Source organism: Ranitomeya variabilis, chromosome 3 (assembly GCF_051348905.1).
Source record: "Ranitomeya variabilis isolate aRanVar5 chromosome 3, aRanVar5.hap1, whole genome shotgun sequence".
NCBI classification, from domain to species: domain Eukaryota; kingdom Metazoa; phylum Chordata; class Amphibia; order Anura; family Dendrobatidae; genus Ranitomeya; species Ranitomeya variabilis.
The window spans coordinates 582498020-582524327 of record NC_135234.1 but is presented as its reverse complement, the minus strand read 5'-3'; the positions used below and the strand labels follow the sequence as shown (position 1 = coordinate 582524327).

Genomic DNA, 26308 nt, shown 5'->3' with positions numbered 1-26308 from the left:
GTTAATGACCGGGCCAATTTTTACAATTCTGACCACTGCCCCTTTATGAGGTTATAACTCTGGAACGCTTCAACGGATCTTGGCGATTCAGACAAAGTTTTCTCGTGACATATTGTACTTCATGATAGTGGTAAAATTTCTTCGATATAACTTGCGTTTATTTGTGAAAAAAATGAATATTTGGCGAAAATTTTGAAAATTTCGCAATTTTCCAACTTTGAATTTTTATGCCCTTAAATCACAGACATATGTCATGCAAAATACTTAATAAGTAACATTTCCCACATGTCTACTTTACATCAGCACAATTTTGAAACCAAAATTTTTTTTTGTGACGGAGTTATAAGGGTTAAAAGTTGACCAGCAATTTCTCATTTTTACAACACCATTTTTTTTTAGGGACCACATCTCATTTGAAGTAATTTTGAGGGGTCTATATGATAGAAAATACCCAAGTGTGACACCATTCTAAAAACTGCACCCCTCAAGGTACTCAAAACCACTTTCAAAAATTTTATTAACCCTTCAGGTGTTTCACAGGAATTTTTGGAATGTTTAAATAAAAATAAACATTTAACTTTGTTTCACACAAAATTTATTTCAGCTCCAATTTATTTTATTTTACCAAGGGTAACAGGAGAAAATAGACCCCAAAATTTGTTGTACAATTTGTCCTGAGTATGCTGATACCTGATATGTGGGGGTAAACCACTGTTTGTGTGCATGGCAGAGCTCGGAAGGAAAGGAGCGCCATTTGACTTTTCAATGCAAAATTGACTGGAATTGAGATGGGACGCCATGTTGCATTTGGAGAGCCCCTGATGTGCCTAAACACTGAAACCCCCCACAAGTGACACCATTTTGGAAAGTAGACCCCTAAGGATCTTATCTAGATGTGTGGTGAGCACTTTGACCCAACAAGTGCTTCACAGAAGTTTATAATGCAGAGCCGTAAAAATAAAAAATCATATTTTTTCACAAAAATGATTTTTTCGCCCCCAATTTTTTATTTTCCCAAGGGTAAGAGAAGAAATTGGACCCGAAAAATTGTTGTGCAATTTGTCCTGAGTACGCTGATACCCCATATGTGGGTGTAAACCATTGTTTGGGCGCAGGGCAGAGCTCGGAAGGGAAGGAGTGCCATTTGACTTTTCAATGCAAAATTGACTGGAATTGAGATGGGACGCCATGTTGCGTTTGGAGAGCCCCTGATGTGCCTAAACATTGAAACCCTGTACAAATGACACCATTTTGGAAAGTAGACCCCTTAAGGAACTTATCTAGATGTGTGTTGAGCACTTTGACCCAACAAGTGCTTCACAGAAGTTTATAATGCAGAGCCGTAAAAATAAAAAATCATATTTTTTCACAAAAATGATTTTTTCGCCCCCATTTTTTTATTTCCCCAAGGGTAAGAGAAGAAATTAGACCACAAAAGTTGTTGTGCAATTTGTCCTGAGTACGACGATACCCCATATGTGGGGGTAAACCACTGTTTGGGCGCATAGCAGAGCTCGGAAGGGAAGGAGCGCTATTTTACTTTTCAATGCAAAATTGACTGGAATTAAGATGGGATGCCATGTTGCGTTTGGAGAGCCCCTGATGTGCCTAAACATTAAAAACCCCCACAAGTGACACCATTTTGGAAAGTAGACCCCCTAAGGAACTTATCTAGATGTGTTTTGAGAGCTTTGAACCCCCAAGTGTTTCACTACAGTTTATAACGCAGAGCCGTGAAAATAAAAATTCTTTTTTTTTTTCACAAAAATGATTTTTAGCCCCCAGTTTTGTATTTTCACAAGGGTATCAGGATAAATTGGACGCCAAAAGTTGTTATCCAATTTGTCCTGAGTACGCTGATACCCCATATGTGGGGGGGAACCACTGTTTGGGCGCATGACAGAGCTCGGAAGGGAAGGAGCGCCATTTGGAATGCAGACTTAAATGGATTGGTCTGCAGGCGTCACGTTGCATTTGCAGAGCCCCTGATGTACCCAAACAGTACAAACCCCCCACAAGTGACCCCATATTGGAAACTAGACCCCCCAAGGAACTTATCTAGATGTGTTGTGAGAACTTTGAACCCCCAAGTGTTTCACTACAGTTTATAATGCAGAGCCGTGAAAATAAAAATTCTTTTTTTTTTCACAAAAATGATTTGTAGCCCCCAGTTTTGTATTTTCACAAGGGTATCAGGATAAATTGGACCCCAAAAGTTGTTGTCCAATTTTTCCTGAGTACGCTGATACCCCATATGTTGGGGTAAACCCCTGTTTGGGCACACAGGAGAGCTCTGAAGGGAAGGAGCACTGTTTTCCTTTTTCAACGCAGAATTGGCTGGAATTCAGATCGGATGCCATGTCCCGTTTGGAGAGCCCCTGATGTGCCTAAACAGTGGAAACCCCCCAATTATAACTGAAACCCTAATCCAAACACACCCCTTACCCTAATCCCAACAGTAACCCTAACCACTCCTCTAACCCAGACACACCCAACCCTATTCCCAACCGTAAATGTAATCCAAACCCTAACCCTATCTTTAGCCCCAACCCTAACTGTAGCCCCAACCCTAGCCCCAACCCTAGCCCTAACCCTAGCCCTAACCCGTGCAATAACCCTAGCCCTATCACTAGCCCTAACACTAGCCGTAACACTAGCCCTAACCCTAGCCCCAACTCTAGCCCCAACCCTAGCCCTAACCCTAGCCCTAACCCTAGCCCAACCCTAGCCCTAACCCCAACCCTAGCCCCAACCCTAGCCCCAACCCTAGCCCTAACCCTTGCCCTAACCCTAACCCTAGCCCTAACCCTAGCTCTAACCCTAGCCCTAACTCTAGTCCTAACTCTAGTCCTAATGCTAGCCCTAACCCTAACCCTAATGGGAAAATGGAAATAAATACATTTTTTAATTTTTTAATTTTTCCCTAACTAAGGGGGTGATGAAGGGGGGTTTGATTTACTTTTCATTGCAAAAAATATTTTTTGCATTACCACATTTTGAGAGCTGTAATTTTTCCATATTTGAGTCCACAGAGTCATGTGAGATCTTGTTTTTTGTGGGACGAGTTGACGTTTTTATTGGTAACATTTTCGGACACGTGACATTTTTTGATCGCTTTTTATTCCGATTTTTGTGAGGCAGAGTGAACAAAAACCAGCTATTCATGAATTTCTTTTGGGGGAGGCGTTTATACCGTTCCGCGTTTGGTAAAATTGATAAAGCAGTTTTATTCGTCGGGTCAGTACGATTACAGCGATATCTCATTTATATCATTTTTTTATGTTTTGGCGCTTTTATACGATAAAAACTATTTTCTAGAAAAAATAATTTTTTTGGTATCGCTTTATTCTCAGGACTATAACTTTTTTATTTTTTTGCTGATGATGCTGTATGGTGGCTCGTTTTTTGCGGGACAAGATGACGTTTTCAGTGGTACCATGGTTATTTATATCAGTGTTTTTGATCGCGTGTTATTCCACTTTACGTTCGGCGGTATGATAATAAAGAGTTGTTTTTTGCCTCGTTTTTTTTTTTTTTTCTTACGGTGTTTACTGAAGGGGTTAACTAGTGGGGCAGTTTTATAGGTTGGGTCGTTACGGACGCGGCGATACTAAATATGTGTACTTTTATTGTTTTTTTATTTTATTTAGCAAAAGAAATGTATTTATGGGAATAATATTTTTTTTTTTTTCTTTATTTAGGATATTTTTTTATTTATTTTTTTACACATGTGGGGATTTTTTTTTTACTTTTTTACTTTGTCCCAGGGGGGGACATCACAGATCATTGATCTGGCAGTGTGCTCAGCACTCTGCCAGATCTGCGATCTGCTGTGCAGGGCTGCAGGCTTACCAAGTGTCTGCTCTGAGCAGACACTCGGTAAGCCACCTCCCTCCCTGCAGGACCCGGATGCCGCGGCCATCTTGGATCCAGGACCTGCAGCGAGGAGGGAGGTAGGAGACCCTCGGAGCAACGCGATCACATCGCGTTGCTCCGGGGGTCTCAGGGAAGCCCGCAGGGAGCCCCCTCCCTGCGCGATGCTTCCCTATACCGCCGGTACACCGCGATCATGTTTGATGGCGGTGTGCCGGGGGTTAATGTGCCGGGGGCGGTCCGTGACTGCTCCTGGCACATAGTGCCGGATGTCAGCTGCGATAGGCAGCTAACACCCGGCCGCGATCGGCCGTGCTCCCCCCGTGAGCGCCGCTGATCGGTGATGACGTACTATCCCGTCGGTGGTCATACGGGCCCACCCCACCTCGACGGGATAGTACGTCAGATGTCAGGAAGGGGTTAAGTTATAAGGTTCTTATTGCCAGTAGGTGGCACTAAACATCCTGTTCAGTCTAATTGCATATGCTGTAGACTGAAAGCCTTCTAGGGCAGGGCCCTTTCCTTTCTGTACCAGTCTGTCATTATTAGTTTGTTCATCATAATTTATATTTGTATCCTGTATGTAACCCCTTCTCATGTAGGGCGCCATGGAAACATTAATAAAAAAACAAATTGCCCGTTTTACACACATGCCACATTCCGTTTGATTATCTGGTGTTTCACATTGGGCTTTGCAAGTAGCCCCCCCCCCCCCCTGTGATCCATGTGTGATATTTCCAAAGCCTATATAAAGGCTCCTTTGTTTTGTTAGTGCACAATTACAGTCCACATTCATCAGGACTTCTTCTGGCTATCTGTAATGTTCTCTCCATGAGCTACTTGTCTTCGGATTTCAATATTCTTGCTATTTGTCAGCGGAGGGATTTATCAGCTTGTATGCAGTTTCAGATAACCCAGCTATTTGTCAGTGGAATGCCTAACCTACTTCCCTGCAGTTTTTAGTATCGCTGCTAACCTTCATGCAGTTTATTATTATTATTATTATTATTATTATTATTATTTATTGTTATAGCGCCATTTATTCCATGGCACTTTACATGTAAGGAGGGGTATACATAATAAAAACAAGTACAGTAATCTTAAACAATACCAGTCATAACTGATACAGGAGGAGACAGGACCCTGCCCACGAAGGCTCACAATCTACAAGGGATGGGTGAGAATACAGTAGGCGAAGATAGAGCTGTCATGCAGCGGTTTGGTCGATCGGTGGTTACTGCAGGTTGTAGGCTTGTCGGAAGAGGTGGGTCTACAGGCTCTTTTTGAAGGTTTTGATGGTAGGCGAGAGTCTGGAGTAGAGAAGGAGATCTTGCGAGGATCGGAGGTTGCATGTAGGTAAGTAGCGGGAGACGAGGTCACAGATGTATGGAGGAGACAGGTTGTGGATGGCTTTGTACGTCATGGTTAGGGTTTTGTACTGGAGTCTCTGGGCAATGGGGAGCCAGTGAAGGGATTGACAGAGGGGAGAGGCCGGAGAATAGCGGGGGGACATGTGGATTAGTCTGGCAGCAGAGTTTCCAAGGTATTAGACTCTCTGGTCAGTCTGGAGTTTTGTCTGCACTTTCTTTTTGCTCCAGAGTTTTGTTTGCTAACTGACTGTGTCTAAATGATGCCTTCTGTTTGCCTACATTGTTCAGTAACTCTGCAATCTGTCTAAGGTCTCCAGTAACTCTGTAATCTGTTCGAGGTCTTCAGTAACTCTGCAATCTTTCCAAGGTCTTCAGTAACTCTGCTATCAGTCTGTGGTTTCCAACCTCCAGTTTGCATTTTACAGGTCATGTTCTGTGCGATCCATCTGGCAGCTGCGCCGATGCCCGCTACCCATCTGCCTATTAGATCTGTGAGGTGGATCTTTAGCTTAGAGGATCCACCTCACAGTGTGAACCTGGTGTATATAACACCAGGACAGCATGGCCTACAGGTCTACAAATGCCAGCTTTTCTGTTTCCTTAAAGATAAACATTACCCCTTAAAGGATTATACTCAAACTGAGTGCTCATCAGCACAGTCAATACAGCCTTTCATTTACTTGTTTCTTGGGAAAGGGTGGGACAGGCACTCTCCCTTGAGTGACGGTTGTGGACAGTAGCTTCACTTTCTGCTCACTTTATCCTGATACTGTGACAGATTAACAGTCTGTCATTGCTTGTTTTTAAGTGGTTAGGAGAACTGCTTTGGAAACCACAGTTGGGGATAGTGATTTTTCAGGACTGACATGTCAAGAGCTGACAGAGGGGAAGGGAGGTGGACTGAAGAGAGGTGGCTGGAATCTCAGTCATGAACTTATAAGCCTGTAACCACTGTGCATACTCAGCCAGGCTCTGTTGGGCAATCACCATGACATCAACCTGTACACCTTGTAAGATAAAAGCTCTCAAAGCATAAGATTGACAGCATATAGAAAAAGCAAGTCAATTGCAAACTTGTTTAATTTCATTCTAACTAAAGCAATTTAATAACATAAGAAAACCCCTTTAAATACAATGTTACATATGGTATACATATTCACCAAATCCAGACTTTAATTTTTTGGTTTTCCGTGAATTCAGCAAAATTGTAGCTGCTGGCAACCATTTTTCGGAACCATAATTGGCCATCTAAAAGTTAAAAAAAATCATTATGCTCACCTTACCACTGACCTTATCGATTCCTCCGCTATTCACCAACACTCGTATGGGTTCTCATCGCAAATTCAGATCCCCCGCCATTCCTGATGGAATCATTGCGTCTCCCTCACCGTGCCAGGACTTCTGGATTTCATGGCACCCAGGAAGGTCACATGCAGGAGGTCACGGCATACATCATTGCACAGAACTCTCCAGAGCACAATGATACTCAGAAGTGTGAGAGACATGAAGATTTAATTGTGAGCAGTATGGGATCTGAAGATGTGGAGAGGACTGGGCAGATGTCAATGAGTAGCAGAGGGGCCAGAGATGTCAACTTTCTTTTCATTTTGTTTACATATTATGTTTATTGTGCTCTGAGAATTCGAGACACACCAGAACATTAAAAATGACATTAAATTACCAGGAAAAAAGAAGACAAACAAATTCAAATTTTGGCTGGTCCGCTTATCTCTACCTTATTCAAAAACAGATTGCACCTCAGTTTAGGCCAGTGGTCTCAAACTGCATTCCTCGAGGGCCGCAAACCATGAGTGTTTTCAAGATATCCTTAAGGTACCGTCACATTTAGCGATGCTGCAGCGATCTAGACAACGATGCCGATCGCTGCAGCATCGCTGTGTGGTCGCTGGAGAGCTGTCACACAGACAGCTCTCCAGTGACAAACGATGCCGAACTCCCCGGGTAACCAGGGTAAACATTGGGTTACTAAGCGCAGGGCCGCGCTTAGTAACCCGATGTTTACCCTGGTTACCAGTGTAAATGTAAAAAAACCAAACACTACATACTTACATTCCGGTGCCTGTCGCGTTCCCCGGCGTCCGCTTCCCTGCACTGTGTAAGCGCCGGCCCTAAAGCAGAGCGGTGACGTCACCGCTGTGCTCTGCTTTACGGCCGGCCGGCGCTGACACAGTGCAGGGAAGCAGAACGCCGGGGGACCCGACAGACACTGGAATGTAAGTATGTAGTGTTTTTTTTTTTTTACATTTACACTGGTAACCAGGGTAAATATCGGGTTACTAAGCGCGGCCCTGCGCTTAGTAACCCGATGTTTACCCTGGTTACCAGTGAAGACATCGCTGAATCCGCGTCACACACGCCGACTCAGCGATGTCTGCGGGAGATCCAGGGACGAAATAAGGTGCTGGCCTTCTAGCTCCGACCAACGATGTCACAGCAGGATCCTGATCGCTGCTGCGTGTCAAAAACAACGATATCGCTATCCAGGACGCTGCAACGTCACGGATCGCTAGCGATATCGTTGTTAAGTTGTTCACTGTGAAGGTACCTTTAGCATTGCACAAGGTGCTGTAATCATTATGTGTGTAGGTGATTAAATTATCACCTGTGCAGTACATGGAAATCCTGAAAACGTGACCTGTTTGTGGCCCTTGAGGAATGCAGTTTGAGATCTCTAGTTTAGGCAATATAAGTTATGCTATGAAATAGACCTGAACTTTTTCAGAACCTGTTTGACAAGAGAAGCATTTCATTGATTTTCTTTTTTCTCTAGGAGGTTCTGCAGCTACTGTGGTCTGACTACAGAGACCACTATTAAACATTATAATAAACATTATAATTTGCACTGAGTTTAGTTCCAGAATAAAACAATCTCATCAATAGGAAATTGTTTGACCAGCCTAAATTTCCGAGGCCATTCTTTAAAAAAGGAATTACAGCATTCAGCGTTTCAGTAGTTTAATGTAGATGAAAAGACAGTAACACAATGCACATGAGGAAAATGAAGCACGGCTCAACCTCCAACTGCTATTTCATATATCATGCCTTTTTCAGGGGGCCTTGAGAAAGCATCACAAAATGAGAAACTGTCAGTGAACTGTGTTCCATTCCCCCCATGTGCATCATGTTGCTGTCTATGCATATATAATAAATTTCTGAACTGGTGATCACTTTGTTACTGATGAGTATGGAAGGGCTTTTCATTTCCTTTTTTCTTGGCTTGACATATCCTGAGGTATGCATTGTGAGAATACAGGCTCAAAAACAAATACACACATAATTTTGTAACACTTTGTCAGAAGACATCAGTGCTACATATGTCTGTATACTGTTACACAGTCATTATGAAGTGAATTTCAATGTCAAGGGTTTTGCCAGCACGTTGTGATATTGCACCTAATTTGTTTAATGATTGGAGTCCAGAGAAGGAAATAGTGGATATATCTGTACACATCTGTACAGCTTAAAGACAAAAGCAAGGGATGCAGTATCCACAAACCACCAGATAGAATAAAAAACAAAGTTTATTGGAAAAACAATTAAAATTTACACGACAGCAAACAAGAGGTCTTTTGAAACAAGGAGTAACAAGAAGAAAGGTGGGTCCATCCATATAAGGTATCATCTATGGGAGCATGTATCAGCAGATAGTATTGCATCAGATAATACCGACAAATACATAAGTATTAAAAGTACATAATTATTAAACAATAAGTTTGTTATATAATAGTTCATTCACTCAAAAATGTGAGTTGTGCAAATTGGCAGTGAACAAGTCAAAATAAAGAGACGTAAGGAACATCAGAGACAATGGCCATAAGTGCATAATTGTCAGTAGAAGCTGCAAGCTAACAAGGTAGTGTGTAACTGACCCATGGTGTATGAAGATGAGAATGCCTCACACTGCCTCGACATGCGTTTCGCTTTCACTTTCTCAAGTGGAGGTGCATTGGGGCAGTGCGGAGCATTCCCAACTTCATACACTATTGTTAACTTGCAGCTTCTACTGAGATTTGTGCACTTGTGGCTGTTATCTTTTATGTTCCTTATGTCTATTTATTTTTACTTTTTCCATGCCTTGTTTTTGTTTGCATATTTTAGGAGTTCTCCACCCTTCCCTACTGTCTTCACATTCTTTGTGGGAGAACCACATTACCCTTATAGTTCCAAACCATTTTGATTTATACTGTGTGTTTTGAATATTTGGTTAATACACGAGCATAAAGGTCCAATTCATCATTTGCATTTTTTAAGTCACTCTTAATTTTTGTCTTGTGATTTTTGGTGCTTTTTATTGTGCAAATTCATAAACATGGTGCATGTACTTTGAGAATTTTTCAGAAAATACAAAATACTGTATTTGTCGCTCTGCAACCCATTTTGTTACTACCACAAACAGTCACAAGTTTTGCGTAATGGCATAAAAATTGTATAACCAAAAAACAGATAGTCCCATGAAATCACAAAAAATGTACAGCATCCATGTGCCTTGATATCTATTCATGAATCCATGAAGACCATGAAAAAGCATGGAAGAGGCAAAAAATAAATAAATCAGACTTTATTAACCCCTTCATGACCTTGGGATTTTCCGTTTTCCTGTGTTCGTTTTTCACTCCCCTCCTTCCCAGAGCCATAACTTTTTTTATTTTTCGTCAATTTGGCCATGTGAGGGCTTATTTTTTGCAGGATGAGTTGTACTTTTGAACAGCATCATTGGTTTTACCATGTCGTGTACTAGAAAACAGGAAAAAAATTCCAAGTGCGGTGAAATTGCAAAAAAAGGGCAGTCCCACACTTGTTTTTTGTTTGGCTTTTTTGCTAGGTTCACTAAATGCTAAAACTGACCTGCCACTATGATTCTCCAGGTCAGTACGAGTTCATAGACACCTAACATGACTAGGTTATTTTTCACCTAAGTGGTGAAAAAAAATTCCAAACTTTGCAACAACAACAAAAAGCGCCATTTTCCGATACTCGTAGCGTCTCCATTTTTCGTGATCTTGGGTCAGGTGAGGACTTATTTTTTGCGTGCCGAGCTGGCTTTTTTAATGATACCATTTTGGTGCAGATACGTTCTTTTGATCGCCCGTTATTGCATTTTAATGCAATGTCGTGGCGACCAAAAAAATTTAATTCTGGCGTTTTGAATTTTTTTCTCATTACGCCATTTTGCGATCAGGTTAATGCTTTTTTTATTGATAGATCGGGCGATTCTGAATGCGGCGATACCAAATATGTGTAGATTTAATTTTTTTTTATTGATTTATTTTGATTGTAACTTTTTTTTAAACTTTTGCCATGCTTCAATAGCCTCCATGGGAGGCTAGAAGCAGGCACAGCACGATTGGCTCTGCTACATAACAGCGATCATCAGATCGCTGCTATGTAGCAGAAAATCAGGTGTGCTGTGAGCGCTGACCACAGGGTGGCGCTCACAGCTGCCGGAGATCAGTAACCATAGAGGTCTCAAGGACCTCTATGGTTACCATTCTACAGCATCACCGACCTCCGATCATGTGACGGGGGTCCGCGATGACGTCATTTCCGGCTGCCCGGCCGGATGCGGTAGTTAAATGCCGCTGTCTGCGTTTGACAGCGGCATTTAACTAGTTAATAGCAGCGGGTGAATCGCGATTTCACCCGCCACTATTGCGGGCACATGTCAGCTGTTTAAAACAGCTGACATGTCCCGGCTTTGATGCGGGCTCACCGCGGAGCCCTGCATCAAAGCAGGGGAGCTGACCTCGGACGTACTATCCCGTCCGAGGTCAGTAAGGGGTTAATCTTATGTCAGAGGCAGTAATAAATTTACAAATAGTATCAAAGACAAATGTGAGGTCCAAAAAGGGACATGCAAAGACACAGAAAAGAGAAGACAGTCGGTTTTGATAGAAATATCCATCCCTTTAAGACTCCTAAATGGGAAGTCTACTCAGAGTAACCTAATTAAAAACTGATACACCTCTGTAAATTAACATAGGGGTATCTTACAAAAAGTAAAAATCACAGTCTCAGCAAATCCTAAGTAGGCTTAGTCTGCTAACCCAGGAAACTCCCATCAAATATCTGGAAAAGTAGCAATATTAATGTGAGTAATAAGTTCATAGATGGGAACAAATGAAGCAATAAGTTATTATATTGTCATTGTCTGTACAAGTCCCCTCTATAAGTTGTAAAGCGCTGCAGAATATGTTGGCGCTATATAAATAAAAATTATTATTATTATTATTATATCACTAAAATGCCTAACTAATACCTGAGGCCATGGTTCCTGTACAAAGGGACAGATATTTGTCTCTACCCCCACACTGTGCTGCACCTCGATGCGCGTTTCACCTGCTAGGCTTCATCAAGAGGCATAAAATTTGTGCCTCAAAAACCATCTTATAGAAAATCACTTCAGGGAGAAATGAAGTACATTTGCGCCAAATTGTTTTTTTTTTTTCAAGTTGCATTTAATGAATCAGTCTAAAATATCTGGAAAAGCCACATTGAAGTAATAAAAAACTAAAAATACAATAAGAGAAAACTTTAAAAAGGTACAAATTGTAGATGAATTTGTTTTATAACAAAAAGTCATTAATTGAAAAGTATTCATGTCAAAAACTTGCAAAAATGCAGTGAAGAATTGGGTTCCTAGTGTCAGCTAAGTTCCACAGCATTCCTAAAATTCTTATCCTAAAAAGGATGTTAAGAAGTGAATATTTTATCCAAGCTTTCATCCCATTCAAGAAAATGACCCTGATAAGGAAACGAAGACACCCAGTTATAATTTTTTTGTAAGTTGGTCATTTTCTTGAGTAATTTTTCTTTTTCTGTTGCTGTTCAAGAAAAAATACCTGTTCCCTGCACTAGATTGAGCATTTGAGCTAGATTTATCTTTGTTATTAGCTGTTTTTGCATAAGTTATACAACTCATCTAATTACAGGCAAGCCAAAAAAGTGATCTATATGACTAGCCATACCGGGCAAGGATTCCCTGGCACCATTGCTTGTAGATTATATGGTAACGTCCCTCTTTTTGATGTTTATTTTTTCAATTAGCAGTTGGCAAAAGCATAAAAGTAGCAGTTATTCTACAAGTCGTCTAGTCTATTCACCCTTCCGTTTAAATTCATTGGAAATGGCAGTGCTACAAGACTCTCACGCATGAAATACTTGCAAACATGAACTTACAGTTTTCCTAATTATGTACAATAGTCACACTTAATTTCTCTTGATTTTATTTTGAACTATTATTAAATCCAAACGAATGCACTAAAAGCTACTTACTCCATTAACCTTGTACATTCTCGTCTATTTCCAGGCCTTCCAACAACAACCAGTGCAGGCATTCTGCTGCTTTTTTACGGCAAATACAAAACATGGCCTCCATCCAATTTTTAATCAGCTGTACAGATGGGTTTGTTTCACAAATGCACTTGGCTGCACAGATGGAAGTTCCTGAATGCATGACAAGGTGTTAAAACTGTTACCGAGATTACAAAGGAATGAGAAAAGAAACACAAGAAATTATAAAATAATCAGACTGGACTTAGTCTCCTAAGGGTTGATTAGTTCAGAAGTTGAATTTTGTCCTTGGCACATATGAACCCATCTATAAAATAGTTTGAGTAAACATATATCAAGCTAAGCATGAAAGCTATTTTGTGTATCCCACAAGAACAGATGTGATCTCAGAAGAACCTGGTGCTCTACTGATAAAAAGTCAGTGCTACCAGCTGAGAGCTTCGTAGATGTAATCGTCTAAGGGCAGAGCAGACGGCAGTAGCAGCACATTTAGCACAGACGATCTGCTCACATTATTTTACAGTTAGAAGCAAACTATGTGAGAAAAGAACATGAGGATTTAAAAGACAATGTAATAGTCATCATAACTGAAGGAACACGAACATGTTAGAATTACAAAACATTTAATCACTATTGTATGTCAATAGAAAATAAAAATCTGATGATATAAAAAAGTATTTAACATAATTTGAAACATAAATTTTTTCCCCAAAAATATGATTATTCAAAGGGTATGGGGATTTATCTGCACATGTAACTCTTTCAAAGACAAGTCCATTGATACCTTTCTTGGCCAGTCTATTTCTCCAATACAGAGAAGTCAGCATTTTCATTTATAGGCAAATGAAGTTTTAAATCAGAAACCGCTGTCACTCCAGCTCTATTCCCAACCCTGCTTGGCTAACAGCCTATATGCTGTGTATCTTTAGGCAAAGGAGCAGTTAGTCAAGCTGAAGGAGGTGGCGCTTAGTGGGGAATGGAGCTTTAGCGACAAAGGATTCAGATCTACCACCTCGTTTAGATATCAAGTCAAACACTGATTTCTCAGGAATGGAGGCACAGACTGTTTAGTTAAAGGCATGAAAAATGGTTTTAAAATCTAAAATGTTGGCCTACTGAAATGTATGTTCAGTAAATGCACTCAATACTTGGTCGGGGCTCCTTTTGCATCAATTACTACCTCAATGGAGCATGGCATGGGGGCGATAAGCCTGTGGCACTGCTGAGGGGTTATGGAAGCCCAGGTTGCTTTGATAGCCTTCAGCTTGTCTGCATTGTTGGGTCTGGTGTCTCTTATCTTCCTCTTGACAATACCCCATTTGCTGGCCAATCAAGCACAGTGATACTGTTGTTTGTAAACCAGGTATTGGTACTTTTGGCAGTGTGGACAGGTGCCAGGTCCTACTGGAGAATTAAATTTCCATCTCCAAAAAGCTTGTCGGCAGAGGGAAGCATGAAGTGCTCTAAAATTTCCTGGCAGACAGCTGCACTGACTTTGCTCTTGATAAAACACAGTGGACCTATAACAGCAGATGACATGGCTCCCCAAACCATCACTGATTGTGGAAACATCACACTAGACCTTAAGCAGCTTGGATTGTGTGTCTCTCCACTCTTCCTCCAGACTCTGGGACATTGATTTCCAAGGTCTAGTGTGAAGTATCCACAGTCAATAATGGTTTCTTCAGCCATGTCATCTGCTGTTGTAGGTCCACTGTATTTTATCAAGCCCAAAGTCAGTGCAGCTGGAGACATTTTAAAGCACTTCATGATTCCTTCTACCGTCAAGCTTTTTGGAGATGGAAATTCAATTCTCCATTAGGACTTGGCACCTGTCCACACTGCAAAAATTACCAATACCTGGTTTAAAAACAACAGTATCACTGTGCTTGATTGGCCAGCAAACTAGTCTGACCTTAAAACCATAGACAATATGTGGGGTAATGTTAAGAGAAAGATGAGAGACACCAGACCCAACAATGCAGATGAGCTGAAGGCTGCTATCAATGCAACCTGGGCTTCCATAACACCTCAGCAGTGCCACAGGCTGATCTCCTTCATGCCACGCCGCATTGATGCAGTAATTGATGCAAAAGGAGCCTTGACCAAGTGTTGAGTGCATTTACTGAACATACATTTCAGTAGGCCAACATTTTAGATGTTAATATCATTTTTCAAGCTAGTGTTATAAAATATTCTAATTTACTGAGATTTTTGGGTTTTCATTGGCTGTAAGATATTATCATCGACATTAACAAAAAGTAAACACTTGAAATGCATCTCTCTATTTGTAATGACTCTATATAATATATGAGTTTCACTTTTTGTATTGAAGAACTGAAATAAATTTACTTTTTTATGATAGTCTAATTGTGTGAGATGCACCTTTATTACTCTTGGGAAAAGGGGAGGAACTATCAAAAATACAAAAATGGAAATTGGCCATCTAGGAAAAGGGTGAAAGAAAATCTGTAACCAGAGTTCTAGGACCCCATCTGACAGAAGTATGATATGGAGACAGAGACCCTAATCTCAGTGATGTATGAATTACTAGGCTGCTTGATGGAGTTATGATAAAATCACTGTTTCAATGGTTGCAGTTTTAACAGTTCTCTGAACACTGAGCTCTGTATAACCCTGCCCACACCACTTTCTGTGTGAACTACGCGTTGGCAAAACGCTGCCAGTCGTGAGGTTGAGGTTATACATTGATCATGAATATGAACGACTATATGGTAGCAAATTTACTAGTCCTTTAGTGATAATCTACCAAGTAGATCAGTAAGGCTACGTTCACATTAGCGTTGCATCAGGCGCAGCCGCGGCGACGCATGCGTCATGCGCCCCTATATTTAACATGGGGGGCGCATGGACATGCGTTGCACTTGCGTTTTGTGACGCATGCATCACTGTGGTGCATGCATCAGGGCGCAGAGGACGCTGCATGATGCAGTTTTTTCTGCACCAAAAACCATGCAAAAGTGGACGTATGCGTCACAAAACGCTGCGTTGTGCATGCGTTTACATTTGCGTTGTGCGTTGCGCCGCCGACGCTGCACCGCACAACGCAAATGTGAACGTAGCCTAATTGGTACAGTGATGGGTTCAAGATCTCTGTCTTTACATTATGTTGCTCTCAAATTAGGTGACAAAAAACTGGCAACAGATTCTCTGTAATTTCAGTGATTTTAAAAAATGGTCTAGGTGAGGTAAATGGGAGTAATACTCATCATACTCATTATTTCCATTTCCAGCAACTCTGATTTGGTGATCATAAGTGACTCACCACATTTCAAGCTGCAATGGCATTACACCCATTGTGCATGTAATTGCCAAAGCAAATCATTTGATTCAGCATTTCCGCGAGGATGTGCAGCATGTAACCACATGATTGATGGGTGTTATGTCATTGCTGGATATCCAGCATGAAACGGTGGAATTACCAACTAATGAATTTGGGAAATTTGCATATAATAATGTAGACCAATTTTTTCCCCTTATCTTCTTATTGAAAACTGCTAGACTACCCATTTAAATACTATATAAGTGAATTTCAACAGATTTAATTGTGGCCCTGATGCATTATTGCATTTGTGCCTGTTTTTGATGTTTGTGCTGTGTTTTTGCTTGCACCAAATTCCTCTATCTATTTGTGCCTTTTTTGAAGTCTATTTTATATGTGTTCGCCTGTTGTTGTTTTTTTTTTTCATTTTCACTGTGGGGAGGATTTAGGGTTTTTTTTAGATGTTTTACTAAGAATCATCATTTTTGACTTTTTAAGACGTTGCAAAATTTGTTGCAAATGTACTCAGGTCCCCTTTAGAGTAATTATATGTATGACAGAAATGTTTGCAGACTTTTGTTATATTTTGTGACCTTTTGCACTTTGTAGTCATAAAAATTGTTAAAATAAGGAAAAAGTACAATTTTTATCTTTGCGCAAAATTAATAAACCATGTGCACCATATTGAAGAAATTGACACAAGACACATAAGCGAATACCACAAAGCCAAAAAAAAGAAAAATGACTTGAAAAAATGTAGACAATTTATCTACCTTTTAATCCTACCAAGACTTCATGTGATTGTCGGTTCTGATTTATCTGAAGTGAAGCAGGCCTGCTGATGTGGCTCGAGCTAACAAACAATATTGGGCACTTGCATGAGCGTAAACATTGGGCAAGTGCGATCCAAATTTTTATTTGACAGCAGTTGGACCAATGTTAATCGATGGGTCAGTGCTGATCAGCCGATTCGGCATGAGAAAAAAAAAAGCAGCATGTAGAGTTGCTGCGCAAATCAGATTGCACTCACCCATTCAAGTCTATGGGTGCTTGGAAATCATGTACTTGCCTGACATTTTTATAGCCAGTATATATTGCATTTTCTAAATGAATTAGTGGATATCCCCTCAACATACACTGCAAAATCTGCAGGCGTTGTTTTCACTTTAAATTCAGATTGAAGAAGCTGTCTTGGGCTCAGTTCACATGTCCAGTTGTTGTCTGTCTGTAAAGGATTCAGCTTTAAAAAAAACTTGGATCAATTTTAAATGGATCAAAAACCTTTGTACTGTTTTGTTTTTGATTTACTCCCTTTTTATTCTGTTTATTAACTTATTTACTAGAAGTGTCTCTGAATATCTCTAGTGTCCTGGGCAGGCACAAAGCTTAAAAAAAGGATAATTTAATGAATGGTAAAACAAATGACCTCCCATTACGATTTATTTTTATTATATTTCCCGATTTATAAAAAGGGATCCAGTTACTATAATTTTTTTTACGGCTGGAAAAAATAGTTGTGCAGACTATGATAAGAGCTCAAAAAGGATTGCAGCTGGAAATAAGGCCAATCTATATATATAATTGTCTAAGGGTTTTTCTGTCTGTCTGTCTGTCCTGGAAATCCCGCGTCTCTGATTGGTCGAGGCCGCCAGGCCTCGACCAATCAGCAACGGGCACAGCATGGCGACGATGATGTCATAATGGAAATCCCGTGTCTCTGATTGGTCGAGGCCCCCAGGCCTCGACCAATCAGCGACGAGCACAGTATCGACATAGATGTCATAATGTTTGCCATGGCGACGATTATGTCATAAAGGTTGCCTCGACCAATCAGCGACAGGCACAGTCTGCCGCGAATTCTGGAATCATCATTGTCCATATACTACGGGGACATGCATATTCTAGAATACCCGATGCATTAGAATCGGGCCACAATCTATCGAAGTAGATGTCATAATGGTTGCCATGGCGACGATGATGTCATAAAGGTCACCTCGACCAATCAGCGACAGGCACAGTCTGCCGCAAATTCTGGAATCATCATTGTCCTCCATTGCTGTCAAGTGCCGCCATTGTGTAGGGTGCGTGCCTGCGTCTCCCTGTATGGGCGGCATCTCCCTGTGTTTCTATCTTAGAATGGGTCGCAAATGAAAATACGACAATGAGGATGACAGAAAAGGAGCAGCAGCAGCAGCAAGAAAACGACAACATCGGGAACAGGAGACACCACAACAAACTGACGCCAGACAAGCCCAGGATGTGGAATTTCACAGACAACGTTGCCAACAGGAGACACCACAACAAACTGCCACCAGACAAGCCCAGGATGTGGAATCTCACAGACAACATCGCCAACAGGAGACACCACAACAAACTGCCGCCAGACAAGCCCAGGATGTGGAATTTCACAGACAATGTCGCCAACAGGAGACACCACAACAAACTGCCACCAGACAGGCCCAGGATGTGGAATCTCACAGACAACGTCGCCAACCGGAGACACCACAACAAACTGCCACCAGACAAGCCCAGGATGTGGAATCTTACAGACAACATCGCCAACAGGAGACACCACAACAAACTGCCGCCAGACAAGCCCAGGATGTGGAATCTCACAGACAATGTCGCCAACAGGAGACACCACAACAAACCGCCGCCAGACAAGCCCAGGATGCGGAATCTCACAGACACCGTCGCCAACCGGAGACACCACAACAAACTGTTGTACGACAGGAACAACATGATCGCCAAATTCATAAAAAACGAATGCTCTACCAACTAAGGCACGACCAGGACAATATTCAACAACTTGCACATTATGTAACAGACAATGAAAGTACAATTCATGAACACTACTGTGGGAATATTAATGTAGTTTGCTCTAAATGCGACTCTCTGAATTCCATTGATGAAAAACCATCTGACAATCAGTTTACTCAATGCTGCCAAAAAGGAAAAGTTATGCTACCGAGACCTCACTACTCAGATCTCTTTGAGCAGTTAATGAAAGGAATGCATCAACACAGTAGAAATTTTATGGAAAATATCAGAAGCATCAACAGTTCTCATGCGTTTGCTTCATTCGGTGCCAACATTGCACCGCCCCCTGGATTCGGACCGTATTGTTTGAAAATTCATGGCCAGATCTACCATCGCACTGGAACACTTCACCCAGAAATAGGACAACCACCAAAATTTGCACAATTATACATCATTGATACAAATGAGGCTACAGAACAAAGGATGAACCTAAAAGAAAATAAAAAGTGTGATGCTGAACTGATTAACCAAATTGCTGTACATTTACAAAAAATAAGCCCATTCTGCTGCGAATTCTGGAATCATGCATATTCTGGACATGCATATTCTAGAATACCCATACCGACAGGCCTCGACCAATCAGCGACGGGCACAGTCTGCCGCGAATTTGCCTCGACCAATCAGCGACGGGCGCAGTATCGACGTAGATGTCATAATGGTTGACATGGGGACGATGATGTCATAAAGGTTGCCTCAACCAATCAGCGATGGGCACAGTCTGCCGCGAATTCTGGAATCATCATTGTCCATATACTACGGGGACATGCATATTCTAGAATACCCGATGCATTAGAATCGGGCCACAATCTAGTCTATATATAAAAACGAGTGTATGTGCATCTATGATGATGTCATAATGGTTGCCATGGTGATGATGGTATCATAAAGGTTGCCATGACAAACATGATGTCATAATAGTTGCCATGGCGATGATGATGTCATAATGGGTTGCAATGGTGACGTTATGTCATAATGGTTGCCATGATGACGATAATGTCATAATAAGTTGCTATAGCGACCATGATGTCAGAATGGTTGCCATGGCGAAGATGAAGTCATAATGGGTATATAGGCACGGAACTATGGGATGGAGGATGTGTGATGGGTGCATGGGCACAGGACTATGGGATGGAGGATGGGTATATGGGCATGGGACTATGGAATGGAGGATGTGTATGATGGGTATATGGGCATGGGACTATGGGATGGAGGATGTGTGATGGGTATATGGGCACGGGACTATGGGATGGAGGATATGTATGATGAGTATATGGGTATGAGACTATGGGATGGAGGATGTGTATGATGGGTATATGGGCACGGGACTATGGGATTGAGGATGTGTATGATGGGTAAATGGGCACAAGACTGTGGGATGGAGGATATGTATGATGGGTTTGTGGGCGTGGGACTATGGGATGGAGGATAATCATTATAATTTGTTATAACTAACCACAGTTAGTTACTATGCCCAGGCAACGCTGGGCTCTTCAGCTAGTGGTAGATATTTTAGGACATTTCCTCCCTATGAAAAGAATAGATTCTGTACTGGATAATTGTATTTTTGTATTTGATAATCTAAAAAATAGAAATAATACTGGACATATGAACATTTATTTGGAATCGCAAAGGCATATTAGATTGAGACAAAGATAAAATCCCAAAATTCCCCACTCTGTCTAGACTGTGTAAAGCAGTGAAATCATACAGATTGTTTTAAATTGCACACAATAGGGAGATTGAATAAGCATAGTAAACCAGAATTATGGTGTAAATTGCCCCACAAAATTGTCCTTTATGATTTATTTATTTATTATGTTGATAGGACACTTTCTCAGCCATTTTCCATGTCCAGAGGTGTGGTCTCACTGGAAAGGGTACAGCATACCATGGGACACTGTGCCAAAAAATGAAAGAGAATTTTGGTATAAATATCTGTCGAAAACAAAGGCAGCCAACAGCTGATGTAAAGTTAGGTTAGATAGTCTGAAGTTGACTAAAAAATTAAGCACCATAAAGACTGAGAAAAATTTTAAACATTTTAGAAATATACAGTTTCACAAGTTACAGCATAGGAAAAAATGTGGACCTTAATGTAGGACCATGCACCAGGATGTAGAAAAGGCAAAGAACATCAATATACATGTTTGATTTATTTTATTCAGATCAAATAGGATGTGTAAACCCTTTTCTAAGGCAAAGTGATCTATTTTTTTGCATAAGTGGTTTACACATCCTAATTAGTGATGAGCGAGTGTACTCGTTGCTCGGGTTTTCCAGAGAACTCTCAGGTGACCTCCAAGTTTTTATGACTGCTCGGAGATTTTGTTTTCATCACCGCAGCTGAATGATTTACAGCTACTAGCCAGGCTGAGTACATGTGGGTGTTGCCTGGTTGCTAGGGAATCCCCACATGTAATCAAGCAGGCTAGTAGCTGTAAATCATTCAGCTGCTGATATGAAAACTAAATCTCCGAGCAGTCATAAATACTCGGAGGTCAGCCGAGCATGCTTTGGAAAACCCAAGCAACGAGTACACATGCTCATCACTTGGTCTTCTGGCCAAGCAATCACATGTCCCCCGCTCATTAAGGTAATGGATATTCATCCCTCTCCACTCCCATAGGTGTGGAGTGAATATTCATTACTTTAATGAGTGGGGACATGTGACCGGTCGGCCGGAGGAGCTGCTGGCGCTTGAACAAGATGCAGCGAGGGCGCGCAGTGAAGGTATGTAGGATGTGGTTTTTTATAGGAAAGATGCATACATGGATAACGGAAAAGGAGCCATGCATACAACGACGGGGAGCCATGTATGCAAGGACAGGGATGGTGAGCCATGCATACCAGGATAGGGATGAGCGGACAATGCATACCTGACTTATACTCGATTCAATAAGTTTCCCCAGTTTTTCGTGGCAAAATTAGGTGCCTCGGCTTATACTCGGGTTGACTTATACTCGAATATACATGGTATATTCGGACTAACATGATTGTGCTCATTCATTCCTATAGAGTCACACTTCACTTCCGTTGTTGCCTCTATACTGTGTCTCACTGCATCACACCATTTCCAGTCTTGCACACTTCTGATCTGCTTACACTCCAGCTTCGAATTCACGCTGACATCCTTCCTTTCCTGGACAGCACGCTCTGCTGAGTCACCCTGTCTAGTGGGGAAATTACTTCAGCGAGTCTCCATGCAGTGCTGCAGCTGATTGTTAATGCTTTTTACCCTTTACTATTGGTTCCCTCTGGCATAAATACCTGAGTCAATCCATTTTCCTGTATCCTTCATCAAAGCCACCGGCGAAATGTGGGCACTTGCTCTAGGTACTGGGTATGCATCCACTTGGATTTTAATACATAAATTATTCCTTATATGCTGAATATTTATTTCATTATATATTCATTCATATGACATATTGCTGATTTGATACATGTGTATGTGACCTCTTACATAGTTGTATTACTTACTGCAGGCACTTTGAATACATTATTATACACCAGGCACATGTCACTTTCTGAAAGTTTATTATATTTTCTTATCATTTACATTTATATATTTACATGTTACATAATACCTTTGTATATACCTTTTCTATTTGTAATTAAAAGCTACTTTAGCTGCAATGACCATTTTGATAAACTGAGTCACCACTACATGCATATTAACGTTCATAGTCATTGTAACATTATACAGATGTTTGTTACCCTACCCATCCCTCTAACTTGAGTTATTCCCTTCATTTTCTTTTTAATGTGTGTGCTACGATTTTTCTATAAATTCCATCATTATTTGTTTTCAATTGGTTATGTGCAGTATCTATGGGAGCATATATAGAGAAACCAATAGTAAAAGTATACTTTAACAACCTTGAAGAACACTATCTATCTATCTATCTATCTATCTATCTATATACAGGGTGGAGCGCGGTAATTTGCTGATTTGGGAATGAAATAAAAAAATTATGATCATTAGAAAAATTTATTTTATATTTTAATTATACTGAACAGTAATGGAATTTTTAAATTACATGGTTTTAAATAGTGTATCTGGCAAATGTCGACCTTCGCTATCCACACACTGCTGCATACGTTTTCTGAAGTTTTCATGAACTCTAACAAGCATGTCCACTGGTATTCTGCCAATTTCAGCTTCAATATTGTTCCTTAGGTCTTCCAAGGTGTTGGGACGGTTGATATACACCTTAGACTTCAGGTAACCCCAAAGGAAAAAATCGCATGGGGCTAAATCTGGTGAGCGTGCTGGCCAGTTCACATCTCCCCTCAAAGAGATAAGCCGTCCAGGAAACATTTGCCTCAAACAATTCATGGTAACCCTCGCTGTGTGTGCAGTGGCACCATCCTGTTGGAACCATGTATCCTCTAGTTCCATTGCCGCAAGAGCCGGCTGAAAATAATCCTGTATCATAGACAAGTACCGTTCGGAGTTCACAGTTATGGCACGACCGTTATCCTGAAAAAAGTAAAGACCAATGATGCCTACTCGTGATATGGCGCACCACACAGTGACGCGGTCCGAATGCAGAGGTCTCTCGTGAACTTCTCTGGGGTTTGTTTCACTCCAGTAACGCATATTTTGTTTGTTTACACACCGACTGAGGTGAAAATGTGCCTCATCAGAAAAAAACACAATTGCGTCACGGGGTATCGTTGCTAACATGTCTTCACAAGAGGTCCGCCGTGTCAAATAGTCCCGTGCTGACAATTGTTGGACCACACACATTTTATACGGGTGAAAATTCAGTTCATCATGAAGAATCCAGTGGAGAGAACGTCTTGAAATGCCAAGAGCAAATGATTGCTTTCGAGCAGAGCGTTTCAGAGATTGCAGTACTGCTGCTCTAACTCTCTCGATGTTTTGTGGTGTTGTAATCCTTCTCTCAGGTCCCCTTCGTACACATGACACATTCCCTGCTGTTCTGAATGCATTCACCCAATTTACAATTGATTGCCGTCCAGGAACACGTCCGCGTGGAGGAACAGTGAATTGTAAACGAAAAGCACGCTGCACTGCAATGATCGAGTGGGCATTTGAAAAATACGCTTCAACACAAAATGACCTCTCCTCACGTGTCCACTGCATGATGGCAACTGAAAGGCGGAGGAATACAAATCTCCCATCAGCCACTGTAAGCCACACCCACTCTCCCCTCTCTTCGACCAACAGTGCCGCCACAGCATGCAGTGCAAAAAAGCAAATTACCGCGCTCCACCCTGTATAAGCAAGAATCCCTCTGTCACATATTAGTTAATATTGTCATGAATTATATTACAGTGTCCTACGGCTTAGCTTTTTTTTTTTTTAAGTACAATTTCATGTAATTTGTGCACATAATTTATGTCAGGGATAAAGACTTTTTCAATTATAAGAGCATGCCCAAGTGAATATATGCTTTGCACATATTCCTGATTTTTAACGCTTAAATAAATAAGCAAGTCATTAGGCTTGTCATATAAGCAATTTGCCGTAACCTTCACCACAATGTATGTCAGAGGAAGAGAACTAATTATTTTGCTTGAGATCACCAAAATCATGATACATCAAGCCTTTCAGGCAAAACTGTTTACAATCACTAGGAACAAAGCTATAAAGAAAACACAGCACATAATGACTTTCACCAGGAACAATTTTCTAGTAAGCTATAATTTTTTTGTCATTTACCTTTAATATATGGTCAAAGCATATTGTAGCGCTGAATTAGCATCACTATGGAAAGTCAACATGTCAATATGCTCACCTTCATTAGGCAAATATTAGGGTTAAGTCGCTGAAAAATACACACAAAATATAAGACCCCACCAAGTTGTGAGACATGGATCCCATTAGTAGGTGTTTAACACGCATTATTGCTACTATGTTCCCCAATCATAAAGTAACTCATTCCAAGGCACTCAAATTGTAAAACAACTTTAAAATTCTCCACTTTTTTTTCTTTCTCTCAATGGATGGGCAATGACATTGCATTTATGGGGCAGTTTCCATTTGCTTATCTGCAGGACTTAGAAAAGCATATGAAAAATGAAGAAAAACATCCCACTAAAATATGGACAACAATCTTGTACAAAACAAATAAAACTACACTAAAATGTCATAAAAGAAAATTGCTATATATAACAAATTGGTGTTTTAAAGCAATTTTTATATAAGTGAAAAAGGTCAGAAAATATGTTTTCTTTTTTTTTCTGGAGGTCCTGACATTTAAGGTTTACATTGCCAACCCACTAAGTTCCACAGACATAATGTAATGACACATTTCTCCTGTGGGAGTGCTAAGAGTGGTGGTCAAATAAATTGAATGCCTATTACTAGGACTAGATTATAGCTGATTTCTAGGGATTTTAGTATTCCCACGTTGTATGATCAGTTCACTAGGATACCTTTATCATAAAAGCATTGCCTGAAGCAGACAACATGTAACATGTATTCTGTGTATTCCAAGCTATCAACTGTACATAAGACAAGTGATAAATACCAAATTGGGGGGGTCTGCCTGCTGAGACCTCCACCTTTCACTAGAATTGAGGGTGATTTGGGGGTGTACATGTTCATCCCTGCTATTTTTCATCTTTGTGAGACTGGCAGGCGTAGCTGAGTGCATTGCACCCATTGGACCATTTCCGACATCAGGCATAATAGCACGTCGATATCAGACTCCTCCTGTTTGGTGCGGGCTCTGGTGCTAAGTCTGCACCTTTCCCGGAATGTAAAACTGATATATACAGCTTACATGTGCCCGCAACAACCGTGGGTGGAATCGTGATCCACCCGCGGCTGTTAACTAGTTAAATCCCACTTTCAAGAATTAAATGTTTCACTTTGCATCCACTTGAGTGTGGCTGATTAACTCATTCTGATGGTCTTTGGATGATTCTGGTTCAGCCAGCACCTCTAAGTTGTATGAGCCATGTGCACCTTCTTCTTTTGCCTGAGCGGTATTTAAGTCACGATTCTGGCAAGCATGCTGGAAATTCCGCCCATCGGTGACCGTATCACGTGATCACGGGTAACTGATGGGTTCGCATGAAAACCAGAGGTCTTCAGCAGACCTCTATGGTTGTAATAGCCAGATTGCTATGAGTGCCGCCTAGTGGATGGCGCTCATAGCAAGTGAGCATTTCTTCTGCAAATAAGCGATCTGATCACCGACTGAATGTAGTAGAGCCGATCAGACAACTGTAGCTTCTAGTCTCCCATGGAGACTATTGAAGCATGCAAAAAGTAAAAAAATTGTTTTTAAAAATATAAATAAAAATATAACAGTTAAAATCACCCCCTTTTTACCCCATTAAAAAAAACAATAAAAAAAACAAATACACAGATATTTGGTATCGCCGCGTTCAGAATCGCCCGATCTGTCAATATAAAGAAACAATAAACCCGATCATTAAACGTTGTAACAAGAAGAAAAAAGTAAAAACATCAGAATTACGATTTTTTTGATCTCTGCAACATTGCATTAAAATTAGTGATGAGCAAGTATACTCGTTGGTCGGGTTTTCCAGAGCATGCTCGGCTGGTCTCCGAGTATTTGTGAGTGCTCGGAGATTTAGTTTTCGTCATGGCAGCTGCATGACTTACAGCTGCTAGCCAGCCTGAGTACATATGGGGGTTGCCTGGTTGCTA

General features: G+C 41.0%; 1 protein-coding gene across 1 annotated transcript in view; it reads right to left on the bottom strand.

Moving 5' to 3' along the window:
- The window catches only part of LOC143818411 (protocadherin-9-like), a 1862556-nt gene that overhangs the window by 1632713 nt on the left and 203535 nt on the right, over window positions 1–26308 (bottom strand). The gene's annotated exons all lie outside the window — the stretch shown is intronic.